Source organism: Bos mutus, chromosome 7 (genome assembly GCF_027580195.1).
Source record: "Bos mutus isolate GX-2022 chromosome 7, NWIPB_WYAK_1.1, whole genome shotgun sequence".
Taxonomy (NCBI): domain Eukaryota; kingdom Metazoa; phylum Chordata; class Mammalia; order Artiodactyla; family Bovidae; genus Bos; species Bos mutus.
In genome coordinates this window covers 71557505-71574485 of record NC_091623.1, presented here as the reverse complement: position 1 = coordinate 71574485, position 16981 = coordinate 71557505, and the positions used below count along the sequence as shown (strand labels likewise).

The window sequence follows — 16981 nt, the reverse complement described above, 5'->3', positions numbered from 1 at the left end:
AATACTGTCTTTTTCTGACGTTCCCTTCTTTGTGTCTTCAATCCAGCTTCATTAGGCAGCTCTCTAGGGCAGTGGGGACTTGGTTGCCTCAAGAGTTCACTTAAGGCTTTCAGAATTCAGGGAGAGCCTTGACAAGGCAAACAAACTTGGTCTTGCTGATATTGACCAACTCTTAGGTAAAGCTTCCACATGTTTTTACTGTAACCAAGTTTCTATCTTGGTGAAGCTCAGCAGGAAAGCAGGGAATAAGGACAGACAGAAAATTCCAAGAGTCATCTCTCCTCTTTCTTTCATTCTTTCTTTCTAGGATTCAGAATACAGTGCTTCCTGCCAACCAGCTGCCATCTCTCTCCCCACTCAATCAGACTGGTGACCAACAGCATCCACATCAAAATCTATAGGCTGTGACTTAGGTTTTGGACTCTGCTTGGATTGATTATAGTCATCAGGTCTTGAAGTCAGTCTGAGGAATTTGTACTCTCAATGGGATGGTTGAGAGAGGAGAACATTTCTATGGTGGGAGGGTAACAGTGTTAAGTGCATCAAAGTCATTGTGGGCGATGGGAACCAAGGAACCCTTCTAGACGAGTTGATCAAGATGGCACTCATGATGTTCTAAGATGATGCTCCAGTGAGAAAAGAGGGTAGGAACCAGACGATAGGCTAGAGAAAGTGTTTAAAATGAAAGGAGATATGAGGAGAATGGGGGCAGTGGCTTAGACTCATCTTTATCAAGAAGAAGGTAGGTGCCCACAACATAGATTGGTTTCTTTTAATTAATTTATTTTAATAGGAGGATAATTACTTTACAATATTGTGATGGTTTCTTGCCATACATCAACATGAATCAGCCACAGGTATACATTTGTCCCCCCGCCGATCCTGAACCCCCCTCCCACCTCTCTTCCCATCTTACCCCTCTAGGTTGTCCCAGAGCACCAGCTTTGGGTGCCCTGCTTCATGCATCAAACTCGCACTGGTCATCTATTTTACATGTGGTAATGTATACATTTCATTGCTATTCTCTCAATGTTTTTAAGACAGAGGATACCTGAGACTCTGACAGTGGAGGGTAAGAAGCCAGAAGAACAAAAGAAATTAGATGTTGTAGAAAGGAGACACCAACCAGGGGAGCAAAATTTCAGAGAAGAAACATGCATCCCCTGGAGACCTATGGAAAGAATTAGAGGGAATCCCCTTATAATTTACTGTTTTCAATTAAGAGGCTAAAATGCCCTTCATAAAATACACATGAAAAGGTAAAGTATTAGACTGTTATCAGCTGGGAACACTCTAATTTAAACCAGCTTTAGAAATCTGTGGGTAATAACACTAATGATTAAATATTTATTAAACATTTATCATTCACATGCCCTAAGGATTTGGACTTCTGCCAGTTCTCTGGAAAGGCAAACTTATTTCAAAATGTTTACATTATATTACATAGAAAACTTTGACTATTAATCTGGACTTAACATCTTGTAACTTCTTGTCATCTTCAGCCAAACTGGTCACTGTTATCTCTCATAACAAAAAAGGTGTGTGCCCAGTTTAGTGGGCTAATGTTGACTGAGTGCCTGCAATTCACAAGTACTGTGTTTCAGACCTGGCTTGGTGGCTGTTGGGAAGAAGGTGGAGTAGCAGGGTGGGGAGCTGAGCCAGGACGCCTGGAGGGCCAGAGCTGTGATGACTCCTCCAGACTCACAGCTAGAATCTCAGGCCCTTGAAACAAGGAGGTTTTACAGCACAGTATATACAAAATATTTTATTATTGGTAGAGTACTAGATATCAGTACTGAAGAAATATCCTCTGTCCTTAGGAAAGGGGATCAAAAGAAAGAAACCCTTCTCTTTGGCCTGCCAATGTTTTCACTGTGTCAGAGATAAAGCAGGGGAGTCCTTTGACTAATTTTTTTATTGGAGTCTGAGTTTTAATCTGTGGCCCATAAACAAATAACTTAATGTCCTCAGCTTAGATGCCTCATCAGTTTAAAATAGACCAATAATATCTTCTTGCCTGCAGACAGTTGGCTGCGCTGGATGCTATTTTAAAGCCCACTTGAGCTCTAAGAGTTCTATTTCTATGACAAAGCCACTCAGATGCATAGAAAATATAGTGTGTTTATTGCCCCTTTTCAAAAAGTCCATTTTTCTCTTGAACACAGTTAGGGACAATTTACTGTGCTTTTTAGTTCTGGTAATTTAGGAAGGGTTTCCATGGTTTCTGTGGTCTCCTGGTCAGTTTTTCTGTGCATCAGCTTGACGATAGATTATCTGAGGCCAACATTGTCAGCTCTTTGGATGAATGTCTCCCAGGCATGTATTCCCCCAAGGGGCAGTAAAAATTGGCTTGGAGGGTGATGTAATCTTAGATAATATGTTGGTTTGTAGGCCACCAAAGGGCTGCAATACATAATCAGATATAAGGCATATCTATGGTATTAAAATTTGATGGTGATGAAATCCAGGAGAATTAGGAAAAAAAAATATAAAAATACTTGGAAAGTGAAAGTGTTAGTCGCTCAGTTGTGTCCGACTCTTTATAACCCCATGGACTGTAGCCCGCCAGGCTCCTCTGTTCATGGAACTCTCCAGGCAAGAATACTGGAGTGGGTAGCCATTCCCTTCTCTGGGGAATCTTTCCAACCCAGTGATCGAACCCAGGTCTCCCACATTGTGGCAGATTCTTTACCATCTGAGCCACCAGGAAAGCCAAAAATACTTGGAGGGGGAGCAATAATAATAATAAATTTTAAAAGTGTTGAGAAATACTGCCCTGGGCAAAGAGTCCTGAGGGAGGGTAGGGTTATAAGATCTGTTGGGTTAGGATCCCATCACATACAACACATTTTTTTATTTTTTTAAAAGTTTTTGAAGTCTGTATTTAAAGTCTATCTTCCCCCTTTCTTTCTAATCTCCTACAGGACAAATTTTGCAATGGTTTAAATTTAGACATTTTCAAATTTACTTTACATAAAGACTTTTCTTGTGACAAAAGCCACATCTTGAAAAACGACTGTCTCTTTTGAGGTCGGACTGTTCTGTCTGGCAGTCTAGCAGAGAGGCTGTGCAGGAGGCAGAGGAAGGAGAGTTGCTGAGTAAGAGAAAGACACATGTTTCGATCCCAGATTTGCTTTGGGTTAGCCTTGCAATTAGGGGAAAGCCCAGGAAAGCCCTGGAAGCCCAGTTTCCTCATCTGTTTAAAAAAAAAAAAAAAGGCTGCTAATGCTTCCTGCTGCAGCGTTCTTGAAGGTTTTGAGACAACTGATAGGTGGTTTGGTGCTGGCCGTTTCTGAGTTAGGCAGTAAGGCAAGGGGCAGAAGAAGACAGTAACTGGCAAGAAGAGGACATGATGCCCAGTTTACCTATTTTGTGAAACTTCACAAACATCCTGTTTGAGTTCTTTCTGCTGCTGTTATAAAAAAAAAAATTTTCTTCCACACAGCATGTGGCCCTGCCCAATTTAAATAAACTCAAAAGGACTATTAGTAACTTTCAGAGTTAAGATTTGGGCTTTGCATCAATCAAGAGACATCAGGACAGTCAGAGATACCAGCAAGGAACAGCGTTTCTCTTGGTCTATAAAATTACGGTGATTTATCCTTTTAATGAAAAAAAAAAAGGGGGGGGGCGGGGGGCTTGCTGAGGCACAACAGCTGTGGTTTTATGAGGGGAAAGTAATCCAGAATTCCTTTTGGGGGGTCTGTTGCCACAAGGGGTCAGTTCTGGATTATTGGTGTAGGCTGGCATCATCCTACAGCGACACAAACTTGACTGTACATCCAATAGCTTGAAATAACTTGCAGTTGTTTTAGGCGAGGAAAGCTCAAGCAGTACCAGACTTGACTAGCTCCGTTTAAGTAAGGGCTTCAGTATTATTGATCTGAGGTCGACTTGAATGTCTGGAGCGGGAACAGGAGAAGGCTAACACCATTATTTTTAAGCTTGCACTGGTTTCTGGTTGCCCACTTAGCACATGTGAGCAGTTTAACTGTCGCCATGAATCAAGGGCTTCCCCCACTCCCAAGGTTATAAATAGAGATGGATAAATATTTTGGATCTATCAGCCTCCAAGTATTCTTCAGATGTTTTGGGTTCAACCAAACAGAATACATTGTGCTGAGCACATTCTCCCTTGATTTTTTGAGGATTGTGTATGATTTATGGGAAATGGAATCCATATGTTTCTGCTTCATTTACACTTAAATCATCAAAAGATTGTGTTGTAAAGCTGTGTGATGTCCAAGATAGCTTTTGAGCTTGATTTTTAAAAAAATAAGCTGCTTCAGAGTTTTTGTTCCTTTAAAAGTTAGAGAGGGAGAAGAGAAAGAGAGATACCTAGGAAGGCCTATTTAGCCAAGATTAAATAAATTTGAACACCAGGAAGTTCAATTTAAGCTGAAACTACAAACCGAAGAATTTCAAGTGGGTCCAGAACTGGGGAAAATACAAAGGTTCCTCTTCTCTCACTTTCCGACGCGTCTCCAACGAATGCAGAAAAGCAGCTGGCCACTCAGCAGCTGCGCTGAGGGAAGGGAGGGCTGTGACTGCGCTGTCAGTGACCCAGCTAACTCATGTGCCCACTGCCCCGAGAGCTGTTGTTCTCGGGCCTCCTGAGAGCAGTCCCTCCCGTCCAGATAAAGAACTCTTTGCCCTATTTTAGCATGGAAATATCTGCTCTCCTGGTGTTTTCCCGGGGTTGTCCTGTCCCACGCCAGCATTTCCTGTTTGTTCTTCTGCCATCTGGCTCAAATAGCTGGCCACTGGACTGAATACTGTGTGTGCACTTGGGGTGGTGTTTACTTATTGGGCTAAATGAGAAATATCTCATTTAGCTCACAATAGGGCCAAGAAGGCATGCAGTTTGTATAAAGTACAAAATATGTTAACTAGAGACCTACAAGTTTGTAAGAAGCCAAATGTAAGACTAAGTTTTCTTTCCCCATCTCAATAGTCACTGTCATAGCAGCTGTTTAGTTATTTTAGGTATGCTTTATCATCTATGTATGGTCTCTTTTGAACGGTTTTGGTAGAAAAGCATCCAAATTAGAACTATTTTATGTGATAGTATAATTGAAATATCTTTAAATCTCTGTCGAGGACACATCTGCTCATCTCTAGAGCATTATCTAGTGTTAGAATATGGAACTTCATTATCCAGTGAGGTCTTTAGACTGTGTGGTCTGAAGTTATTTCAACAGAATTAGTAGTCCTGTGAATTACCTGTATATCCCAAAAGTTATCTGGGGGTGAAGGATAGGATTTTGGAATCTAGAAGGTTAGAATTTTCTCGCTAATTCCTAGCCCTAAGGAAGATTTAATAAAATGTTTCTTAAGGTCATTATCCAGTGATAACTGCTGTTAACATTTTTGTATATGTTCTTGAAGCACATGTATGTGGACATGTGTGCATACACACATACACAGAGTTTAATGAGATCATATTTATTCTGCTTTGTAGTTTCTCTTTTTCACTTAGAAACATATTATGGACTTCTTCCTAAGTTAGTAAACTGTTTGACCTTATGAGTTTTTAATATTTACAGAATTAGAAAATAATTTCTTAGAATTGTACCATGATTAGCCTAATATCTCAGAGTATTTTTAAATGTAGGGTTTTAAAAAATATTTTAGAGACATTTTTTAAATGTTGACCTTAGTTTTTAGCAATGGTTTCTATATCTTAAGACACATTAGAAAATAATTATCTTCTATCTCTTGCATTTTTGTTATATTTCACACCAACACATCCTTTGAGAACCATGGAGAATATCCATTTCCTTTTAGAAGAGGTCAAGGTCTCCTATTTTTAAACATTCTAGAAAAGATCAATAGAATAATCAGTATTTTTTTTTCTTCTTTAGGAAAAAAGAAGTGTTTCTCCATTCCATTGCCAAGAATGGCTTAAATCAATCTGCATCCCTTTTTGTGATGCTTAGTCCACTGGTAAAACTCCCAGAGTCAACTTCAAAGAAAGCTGAGGTCCATACCTATTTTGCCATCCGTTTCTGAGTTTCTTCTCCCCTTGTTTTGGAGTTTCCAATCTGTTACTATAGAACTCAGTCCTGTTCGTTTTGTTGACAGGTTGCCAGGATACATCCAGGCGACAAAGGCAGGGGTTCCTGCTCCTGGCAGCCAGCCTCACCTCCTAAAAGAACTCCTGCAAGAGGGGATGTGAATTCTGGAGCTCCCAGCTGTTCTACTCCTGTTTCCACCAGCTACCCCACCAAGGGATTCAGCAAGCCATGACAAAAGCCGAAATAGAAAAATAAAGAACGAGTATTACAAGGTGAGGCTCCCAGAAGGTGTGTTCTTTCTCTGTTGTCTGGTAGCTAATCAGTCTCAAGTCTTATCTTTCAACTAGCAATAATGACCTTAATCTCTTCCACTTCCTTCTCACCACTATGTAGGGATACTTGCTTGCTATAGAAAAGGAATCCAAAGAAAAGTAATCCATTCTTGAGTTAAAAAAATAACCCTCAAGTACTATTAAACAAATGAACAAATACGGTTTTACTTCACTGGATGATTTTGGCAATAATGTGAACTATGAATTAAATGTTTTAATTACTAAAAGAATCAAATTCCACTTAAGGGGTCGATATTTAAAATTTTCTTCAAAGAAAAGTTGATAAAATACATTTTTAACATTTATCAGAATTATATAGCCCAGAAAGTTTCCTCACAGGCCTTCCAGTCAATCCCCCTTCCATAGGCAACCACACTTCTCATTTCTATTACTATGAGAATAATTTGGCTGTTCATGAGTTCTATATGAGTAGAATCATTCAGTGTATATTCTTGTATCTGACTTCATTGGCTCAGAAGAATGTTTCTGAAACGGTTCCTGTTGCTATGTATATAAGCAGTTCAATTCCTTGTATAGATGAGTATTATAGCATTATAGAATTATTATATAGCTGTTTATCGATTTTCTTATTAATTGATATTTGGTTTGTTTCCAGGTTGGGGCTCCTATAACTAAAGCTGCTCTAAACATTCTCGCACAAGTCTTTTGGTGGACATGTGTTTTCATTTATCTTGGGTTCAAACCTAGGACTAAAATTGATGGATGATAGGGTAGATGTATGCTTAACTTTATAAGGAATATGAAATGATATGGCACTGTGGTTATAATTTATATTTCCTTCATGACTAAAAATTAGTTAAGCATTTTTTACACGAGCTTGTTAGAGACTTGTATCTCTCTTTTGTTAACTATCTATTCATATTTCTTGTCCCGTTTAAATGTTTCTTCTTTTTATATCATCTTCATTGATATATAATTCACATACAATAAAATACACTCATTTTAAGTACACAGTTTAATGAGTTTTGAAGAGTGATTTTATCCATTTTATCACCAATGATACAATATAAGAACATGTCCATTAACCTTTGTAGTTCATTCTCTGCCCACCCAGCCACTAAGTAATCACTGGTCTACTTTCTGTCACCTACAGATTAGCATTACCTGTTTAGAATTTTATATAAATGAAATAATTCATACATTCTCTTTTGCATATGATCTTTTATTTGGCATAATATTTTTGAAAGAGATCTATGTCATTGTATGTGATTTGTTTATTTGTATTGTGGAGTAATATTCTGTTATATGAATGCATCATAGATGATTTATCCATTCACCTGTTAACCTGTGTTTATGTCATTTGTAATTATTTAGGAACAGAATGTCCATGTTATCAGCTAGATATAGATTTGACTTTATGAGAAACTGCCCAAAGGTTCTACAGAATGGTTGTAATATTTCATACTCCTATCAGGCATATATGAGAGTTTCTGTTTTTTTCACATCCTAACACTTGGTATTGACAATTTAAAGTTTTTTAGCCATTCTAATAACAGGAAAATGCAAATTAATTTTTTTAGTTTAATTTACTATTATTTGTAGCTTCCCTGTTGGCTCAGACAGTAAAGTGTCTGCCTGCAATGTGGGAGACCCGGGTTCCATCCCTGGGTTGGGAAGATCTCCTAGAGAAGGAAATGGCAACCCACTCCAGTACACTTGCCTGGAGAATCCCACGGATGGAGGAGCCTGGTAGGCTACAGTCCATGGGGTCACAAAGAGTCGGACACGACTGAGCGACTTCACTTTCTTTCACTATTATTTCATGAGCTTATTGATATTTTATACATTTTCTTGTTGTTGTGAATAGTCTATTCAAAGCTCTTGCCTGTCTTGGGCAACCCATGTTGGGTTGCTTGCCACATATGTGTCAAATACATGCATTGCAAAAAATTCTTCCCAGTCTGTGGCTTATCTTTTAGTTTTCTTAATGATATTTTTTAAAGGATAGATGTTTCTAATTTACATGAAGTACAATTTTAAATTCTTTTATGTTTAGTGCCATTTGGTTTCTTTGTCTAAGAAATCTTTGCAAATATTGAGATCATAAAGTATTTTCCTATACTTTCTTCTAGAAGCTTTATAGTTTTAGTTTTTATATGTAGTTCTGTGATTCACCTTGAGTTAGTTTCTGCGTTTGGTGACAGTAGATAGTTGATACTAATTTTTCTGCCACATGAATCCAGTTGTTCCACCATTATTTGTTTAAAAGATTTTCCTCTCTTTATTGAATTATCTTGGCATCTTTGTCAATATGAATTGACCACATATGTGGATCGACCATTTATTTCTAGACTCTATTCCATTACATCAATCTAAACAAAACTTGATAGGATTATAGTTGCACTGATGTCTTTATTGGCATCATTAATTTTTAATAAGCCAGTTATCTTGGCTTGTGTGTATGAAAAGTGTTCATCGCTGTTGCATCCAACTTCAAAACAGATATACACGTTGAGTGCTTCCATGACTGTTTGCCAGTGGAACCATGCATAAGAGTTTAAAGCAGGTTGGGCATTCTGTCTCTTATGTTTTCCAAATCTCCTCCTAGACAGTAATCTGATCTTAAGCTTTTCTGTGGTAAGCAAAAACCAAAAATATACGGTTATAAATTTAATCAAGAATGATAATCCCAGTAAAAGGGATGCATTTTTCAAACCCATTTGTACAAAATGTGGCTTGAACTTAATTTTCATTCATTCATTCATTCAATAATTTATTGTCTACTGTTTTTCAGACACTGGTCTAAACAAGGAAAGAGGGGAGAAAAATATTTGTTCATAATTTCTACAAGGAAACAATACTTATAATCTCTACTCTCTTGCCTATTTAACAGCGTATACCTCACAATTATAGAGAAAAAAAACCTATGCCTGATAAAATAAACATTGGATAGAATGTTTTTACGCATTCCTATGAATTTACAGAAAATTATCAGCACTCAGAAGTTTACTAAAGAAAAATACTTCCTCAGGCTTTTCAAGTTTGCTATCCCTGTCATAAAACATCCATTTCTTTTAAGCCCGAGAATGTAAACTATCCCTTCTATCCATTTGAATTTTCCAACCTGTTTTGGAAGTTGAATCTTATATATTATTTCTAAGAGAAATTTGTTCAGAAACTGGACTTTAATATGACCATTTCTTCTCTGGATTTGTATAATTTAAATGAATATTATTTTATTCTAATATTATTATTTTAAAAAATTTCCCCAGACTCCCTGGTGAATGAAACATTTTTAGGCATTTTGCAGTTCAAGAGATAAGTCGTAAGTGGTGAAGAATGTGAGCAATTCCAGAGCACCCTTCCTGAGGCAGCAGAGGAGATTCCTGTGGAGTCTTAAAGCCGTAGAGAAACTTTTTCTAAATTACAGCATACAAGTACAGCAGAATGCACACACGGTGTTGGGGGCAACAGGAAGGGAAATGTAAAGGAGGCACATTGTTAGCAGGTTAAAAGTGACGACAACGCAAATAGAATGTCCAGAGTCAGTGCAGCCAAACATTTATTTCAGAGAATTCTAAAAGGAGGCCTATGGAGTTCTCGCAAACAAAACTTGTTAGGATTGTGGTTGCACCGAGTGCTATTTTGTACATTCACATTGATGAATAATTGGATGTTTCACTGTTAAAATGGAGTGTTCTCGTTTGTGTGCTCTAATTCAGAGGTTAGGAAACTTTTCCTATAAATGGCCATATAATAAATAATTTAGGCCTCGTAGTCTGTCTGCTCTGCAGTGGTTAAGACAAAAACAATCAAGACAAATACACCAATGAACAAGCATGGCTCTGTGCCAGTAAAACCTTATTTACAAGAAAAATAAAAAGATGGACAGCTGGCCAGGTTTGACCAGGGAACCCTAGACTGTCGACCCTTGTTCTAATCTTCAAGGAATTCTAATGAAATACTTTGCAAAATTGTATATTGACATATAAAGAACCATGGCCTTGAAACTATTCTTCCTCTGAGTGCCCGGTACTATAGGGCTATGTTCAAAGAAAATATGACTTCCAAGGAGAATTAAGCTTTGAAAGTCATCTGCATTCAGAATGCATGTGGTCAAAAGAAACAATATACGAATTAAATCAGTTAAGGAAAACCTAACTTTGTTTCTCCTTCAGTTTTTTTCCTAGTCCTACAGCACCTAATACATGTGTCTACCTAGTCATAAAGCCACCTCTGATGTGCTTGTCTAGCTCTGTTCTTGGGAGGAGCTTCATGCCATAGATGCAGGTAGCTCATTTCTTGTTGAATAGTCTTTACCATGGGGTATAGGGCTTGGTTCAGTACACAGTCCTTGGCTGGATTCTCATTTCTATTGGATTTGGTATATAGGTAATCCAGCCTCAAGATCCTTGGGCAGTTGGGTCCAGGACTGCCTACTGAAACCAAAATCTGTGGATCCTCAAGTCTCTTATACAAAATGGCATCACATCAGATCAGATCAGATCAGTTGCTCAGTCATGTCCGACTCTTTGCAACCCCATGAATCGCAGCACACCAGGCCTCCCTGTCCATCACCAACTCCCGGGGTTCACTCAGACTCATGTCCATCGAGTCAGTGATGCCATCCAGGCATCTCATCCTCTGTCGTCCCCTTCTCCTCTTGCCCACAATCCCTCCCAGCATCAGAGTCTTTTCCAGTGAGTCAACTCTTCGCATGAGGTGGCCAAAGTACTGGAGTTTCAGCTTTAGCATCATTCCTTCCAAAGAAATCCCAGGGCTGATCTCCTTTAGAATAGACTGGTTGGATCTCCTTGCAGTCCAAGGACTTTCAAGAGTCTTCTCCAACACCACAGTTCAAAAGCATCAATTCTTCGGTGCTCAGCTTTCTTCACAGTCCAACTCTCACATCCATACATGACCACAGGAAAACCATAGCCTTGACTAGACGAACCTTTGTTGGCAAAGTAATGTCTCTGCTTTAGAATATGCTATCTAGGTTGGTCATAACTTTCCTTCCAAGGAGTAAGCGTCTTTTAATTTCATAGCTGCAGTCACCATCTGCAGTGATTTTGGAGCCCAAAAAAATAAAGTCTGACACTGTTTCCCCATCTATTTCCCATGAAGTGGTGGGACTGGGTGCCATGATCTTCGTTTCCTGAATGTTGAGCTTTAAGCCAACTTTTTCACTCTCCACTTTCACCTTCATCAAGAGGCTTTTTAGTTCCTCTTCACTTTCTGCCATAAGGGTGGTGTCATCTGCATATCTGAGGTTATTGATATTTCTCCCAGCAATCTTGATTCCAGCTTGTGTTTCTTCCAGTCCAGCGTTTCTCATGATGTACTCTGCATATAAGTTAAATAAGCAGGATGACAATGTACAGCCTTGACGTACTCCCTTTCCTATTTGGAACCAGTCTGTTGTTTCATGTCCAGTTCTAAATGTTGCTTCCTGACCTGCATAAAAATTTCTCAAGAGGCAGATCAGGTAGTCTGGTATTCCCATGTCTTGAAGAATTTTCCACAGTTTATTGTGGTCCACACTGTCAAAGGCTTTGGCATAGTCAATAAAGCAGAAATAGATGTTTTTCTGGAACTCTCTTGCTTTTTCCATGATCCAGCGGATGTTGGCAATTTGATCTCTGGTTCCTCTGCCTTTTCTAAAACCAGCTTGAACATCAGGAAGTTCACAGTTCACATATTGCTGAAGCCTGGCTTGGAGAATTTTAAGCATTACTTTACTAGCGTGTGAGATGAGTGCAATTGTGCGGTAGTTTGAGCATTCTTTGGCATTGCCTTTCTTTGGGATTGGAATGAAAACTGACCTTCTCCAGTCCTGTGCCACTGCTGAGTTTTCCAGTTTGCTGGCATATTGAGTGCAGCACTTTCACAGCATCATCTTTCAGGACCTGGAACAGCTCAACTGGAATTCCATCACCTCCACTAGCTTTGTTCGTAGTGATGCTTTCTAAGACCCACTTCACATTCCAGGATGTCTGGCTCTAGGTCAGTGATCACACCATCGTGATTATCTGGGTCATGAAGATCTTTTTTGTACAGTTCTTCTGTGTATTCTTGCCACAAAATGGTATAGTATTTACATATGACCTACACTCATCCTCCAGTATAGTTTTAAATCCTCTCTGGATTGCTTGTAATACCTAATACAAAGTAAATGCTGTGTAAATAGTTGCCAGTGTATGGCAAATTCGAGTTATGTTTTTCTAGAACTTTCTGGACTTTTAAAAAATATTTTTGATCTGATGTTGGTTGATTCTGCAGATGCAAAACCTGAAGATACAAGTGACTGACTACAGTTACACTTGGAAGTCCAGAATGATAATTCCTTTAAAAAGCTATTGAAATATAGGTGATTTACAACACTGTGCTAGTTTCAGGTGTACAACTCAATTATACATGTATTCCTTCTTTTATTGTTCCTTTACCCTTATAGGTTATCACAGAATACTGAGTAGAGTTCCCTGTGTTATACAGGTGATCCTTGTTGGTTATATATTTTATATATAGTATATTAACCCAAAGCTCCTGATTTATTCCTCCCCCCATCCTCACATTTCCCCTATGGTAACCGTAAGTTTGTTTTCAAAATCTGTGACACTGTTTTATAAATAAGTTCATTTGTATCATTTTTAAAAATTAGATTCCACATATGAATGATATCATATGGTATTTGTCCCTTTTTGTCTGTCACTTACTATTACACTCTCTAGGTTCATTCACGTTGCTGCAAATGGCATTGTTTCATTCTTTTTTATGACTGAATAATATGCCTTTGTATATATGTATCACATCTTCTTTATCCATTTATGTATCACATCTTCGTTATCCATTCATCTGTTGATAGACATTTATTAATAGAGTGTTTGCATGTCTTGGCTATTGTTAATAGTGCTGCTGTGAACACTGGGGTGCATGTATTTTTTCGAAGCATTGCTTTCTGCAGATGTATACCCAGGAGTGGGATTGACGAATCATATGGTGGTTCTGGTTTTAGATTTTAAAAAACCTCCATACTGTTCTCCATAGTGGTTGTACCAGTTTACATTCCCATCAGCAAAGTATGTGGGTTCCCTCCACACCCTCTCCAGCATTTATTGTTTGTAGACTTTTTGATGATAGCCATTCTGATCAGTGTGAGGTGATAGCTCATTGCAGTTTTAACTTGCATTTCTCCTATAATTAGTAATGCTGAGCATCTTTTCATGTGCTTTTCTGGCCACCTGTATGTCTTCTTTAGAGAAATTTCTATTTAGATCAGCCCTTTTTTGATTAGTTTGTTTGTTTTATTAATATTGAGCTGCATAAGCTATTTGTATATTTTGGAGATTAATCCCTTGTCATTCGCTTTCTTTGCAAATATTTTCTCCCATTCTGTTTGTTGTCTTTTCATTTTGTTTATGGTTTCTTTTGCTGTACAAAAGCTTTTAAGTTTCATTAGGCCTCATTTGTTTACTTTTTTTAAAATTTTCGTTACTCTAGGAGTTAGATTCAAAAAGATTTCTGCAAAATACTAATCCCTTGAGTTAGTATTATTAGGAAGATTAAACAAGGGTTAGATGCTCAGATATCCCTAATACTTGAGAAAACACCACAAAAGTAGTTTTTAATCCTTTTTCTACAAAAGTCCTTTTCTGTTTTTATTCTTCTGTTTAATTAATGGGCTTGATTTTTGTTTTCAAAATCTGTTTAAAATCAAGCTAATCTTACTCGGCTCATTCAACATGCAGCAGTTTTTTGTTAGTGCCCGCAATGTGCTTGGCACTGGACTAGTTGCTTGGGATGTGACTATGCGGAGAGCAAATAAGACCCTAATGTTCACAGAGGTTACGTTCAAGTAAAGGAAACCAATACTGCACATGTAAACAGACAAACAATGATAATATATGCTGTAAGAGCTGGGAAAAAAATAAATAGCACTGTCATAAGTGTGCACATAACTGTGAGAGTGGTGGTGGCGTGGTACACACGTACATGAGTGTGTTCACGTGTCTGTATGGTGCACATACACAGGTATGTTCATGTGTATGTGCATGTGTGCACATGCGTCTGTGTAGGTGCATGAGTGTCTATGTGCCCTTGTGTGTTTCTCTGTGTGTGTGTGTGTGTTTTAGGAAGAGACAAAGAAGTTACCTGAGAAAGAGTAGTCAGGAAGGGTCTGTCTGTTGGAGTTGACATTTCAACAGAGATCTGGAAAATAAAATAAGAAAGCTACCCAAAGCGCTGGGGGAAGATTCTAGGCAGTAGCAAGAGCATGTGCAAAGCTCCTTTTCCATCTCTCCCCTAACCTGGACCAAGAATGAGTGGTTTATTTGAGGAACCGAGAGGTGAACAAGGATGCAGCACAGCACAGACGGGAGAGAGTTAAGGGAGCCCAGAGTAGAGGCTTAGGGAGGCACCAGTTATAGAAGTTCCAGCGTTTGGCCTTTATTTTGAGAACAGTGCCACAACCGTGGTACGTTTAGTTGGGGGAGGTTGAGGATTTGTTTTAGAACTTTAGTAGATGACTATGTCTGCTCTGAAAAAGAAGGATTAGACAGTAGGAGTAATTTTTCTCCTGCTGTGCCTGAAAGAGCATGTGGACAACAAGGCCCATCCCTTTACCTGCAAGGCAGTAAACTTAAGAGAGTGCGCAAAACATCCAAATGGGATAAACTGGCTACATTAGAGACAGATGTGAAGAATGTTTGTATGTGAATTAATATAGTATCATGAGGTTATCCAGCATCACTAGAAGAATGGAGACAGGAGTGAAAGAATAGGGAAAGAAGAGACACTAACACACACAAAAGCTGAGGACAGGAGGGGAGAAAGTGAGCAGAAAGAAAATATAAGGTGACTGGTGTAAAATGAGATGTTTACTTTCCTGTGGAATCATTCAAAGGCACTTACATGGGGATAAAAAATGCTAAATCTATTTTTAGAGTATCCGTGCCTAATTGTTCAGTCGTGTCCAACTCTTTGAGACCTTGTGGACTATAGCCCTCAAGGCTCCTCTATCCAGACAAGAATACTGGAGTAAGTTGCCATGCCCTCCTCCAGGAGATCTTCCCGACCCAGGGACTGAACCCAGGTCTCACACATTGCAGATGAATATTTAGAGTGTCTACTAGTTCCTTTTACCTTTTTTCTTGTTCTCCTCTCCCAACCCCACATCTCCCGTACAAGCCCACAAGAAGATCAAGAAGTTAGTTGTAGAGCTGGGGCAAAGGAAGGTTTCCTCATGATCATTTCCCCTGCCTTCACCACTAAGTAGGACCTCTCCCAGGTCAAAAGATGTGGTCAAAGGTTATTTCAGTAAAATTATTGTGAAATGTACAAAGTGAAAGTAGTGAGGATTGGAAATAGAAGAAATCCATGGTTGGAGAAAGACTCAGAATTCAATGTTTAGCCAACTGTTGTTCTTATTAGTATCATCTGACCTAGTTACAATCCAGCATATCATTACCAATTACATGCTACATGGACTGGAATCCTGGCATGGATTCGTTGTCAAATGAAGATTATGACAAGGGTTATCAGTCTGTTCTCTTGACCTAGAAGGGATATGGAGGAAAATGTATAGAGGGGGATGTGTGTATGTGTGTGTGACCAGTTAGAAAGAGAGTGTTCAGCGTAGTTATGATAAATAGAGCTAATAAGATTCCAGCCTCTTGCCAAGTGTATATATTCACTGAAAGGATGGAAATACATACATTTAGTTTGTGAAAAATTATTTATATTGTAGCTCTTTGCAAAATGTGTAGTAAGAAATTAGTTTTTACATTATTTGAATCACTTTGTGGCATTTCCTCTCAAAAATACCAAATGATTGTGCAATATTAAAATAATGATAAATCTTGGACTGCTCTATCTGTTCAGTTCCAAGTGAACCATAGTATATATGAAACACATGACATTTCAGTCAGCAAAAATTAAGACCACATTTTCCTCTTCAGTTAGCCTCTTTCCTATGTCGAATACTGTGTCAAGTGGAGTTTAATTATTTTAGCTGTTGGGGTGTTTATGAGTAACAAAAAGTTTCCAAATAAACTTTTCAACAGAGACTCCCAGGAAAAGCTTACTGGTAAGTAGCACAAGAACACTGTTCTAGCTGTAATTTCTGAAATGGACACTATCCGTTGTGTGTCTAAATAAAATAGGTAATGTTGTGATTCACCAACAGTTTAATAACTTTTAGTGTTAGTCTTAATTTTGTGACTGGAATTTTATAATTAATCAATAGAGAAAAATCTGTAGCCTGAAATTGTGTCATCCTTCCACATGGTATTTATGAAACAGATTTAAAATCTATACATTTTCAAATACTGATTTCATAATGTCTTGAGATATTTCAGCCTATTTAATCTTCCCATATAATTGTGGTATTATAAGATTCAAAAAATCAGAAAAGTGAAAAACTATGAACAAACAGCTACAACACTTAAGTGGAAGCTTCAGGAGGCTACAGGGAGAAAAGAACAATGAACAGAAAAAGTAAAAACCAAGAAATTTATAAAGCCCACTGAAAGCAAATGAGGACTAAGTGCATCTCATCTGTACCTTTCCACCCTAGGGTCCAGAATAATGAAATAATTCTCAAGATATGGAGGAAGGAAAAGCCTGTTTAGTCACCATAGGAGTGAATTGCCATATATGTCTTTGAGTGGAGTG

The 16981-nt window shown here is 38.3% G+C and overlaps 1 protein-coding gene across 3 annotated transcripts in view; it reads left to right on the top strand.

Moving 5' to 3' along the window:
- LOC102277109 (zinc finger protein 474) overlaps positions 1-16981 on the top strand; it is a 70684-nt gene that overhangs the window by 1772 nt on the left and 51931 nt on the right. For 2 of the 3 annotated variants that reach the window (XM_070374089.1, XM_005894572.2), the window contains exon 2: positions 6085-6289. The gene's annotated coding sequence lies outside the window, so the exon portion shown is untranslated. Of the gene's footprint in view, positions 1-5864; positions 5983-6084; positions 6290-16981 lie in introns of all 3 variants that reach the window. The other variant, XM_070374088.1, reaches the window with a different exon arrangement.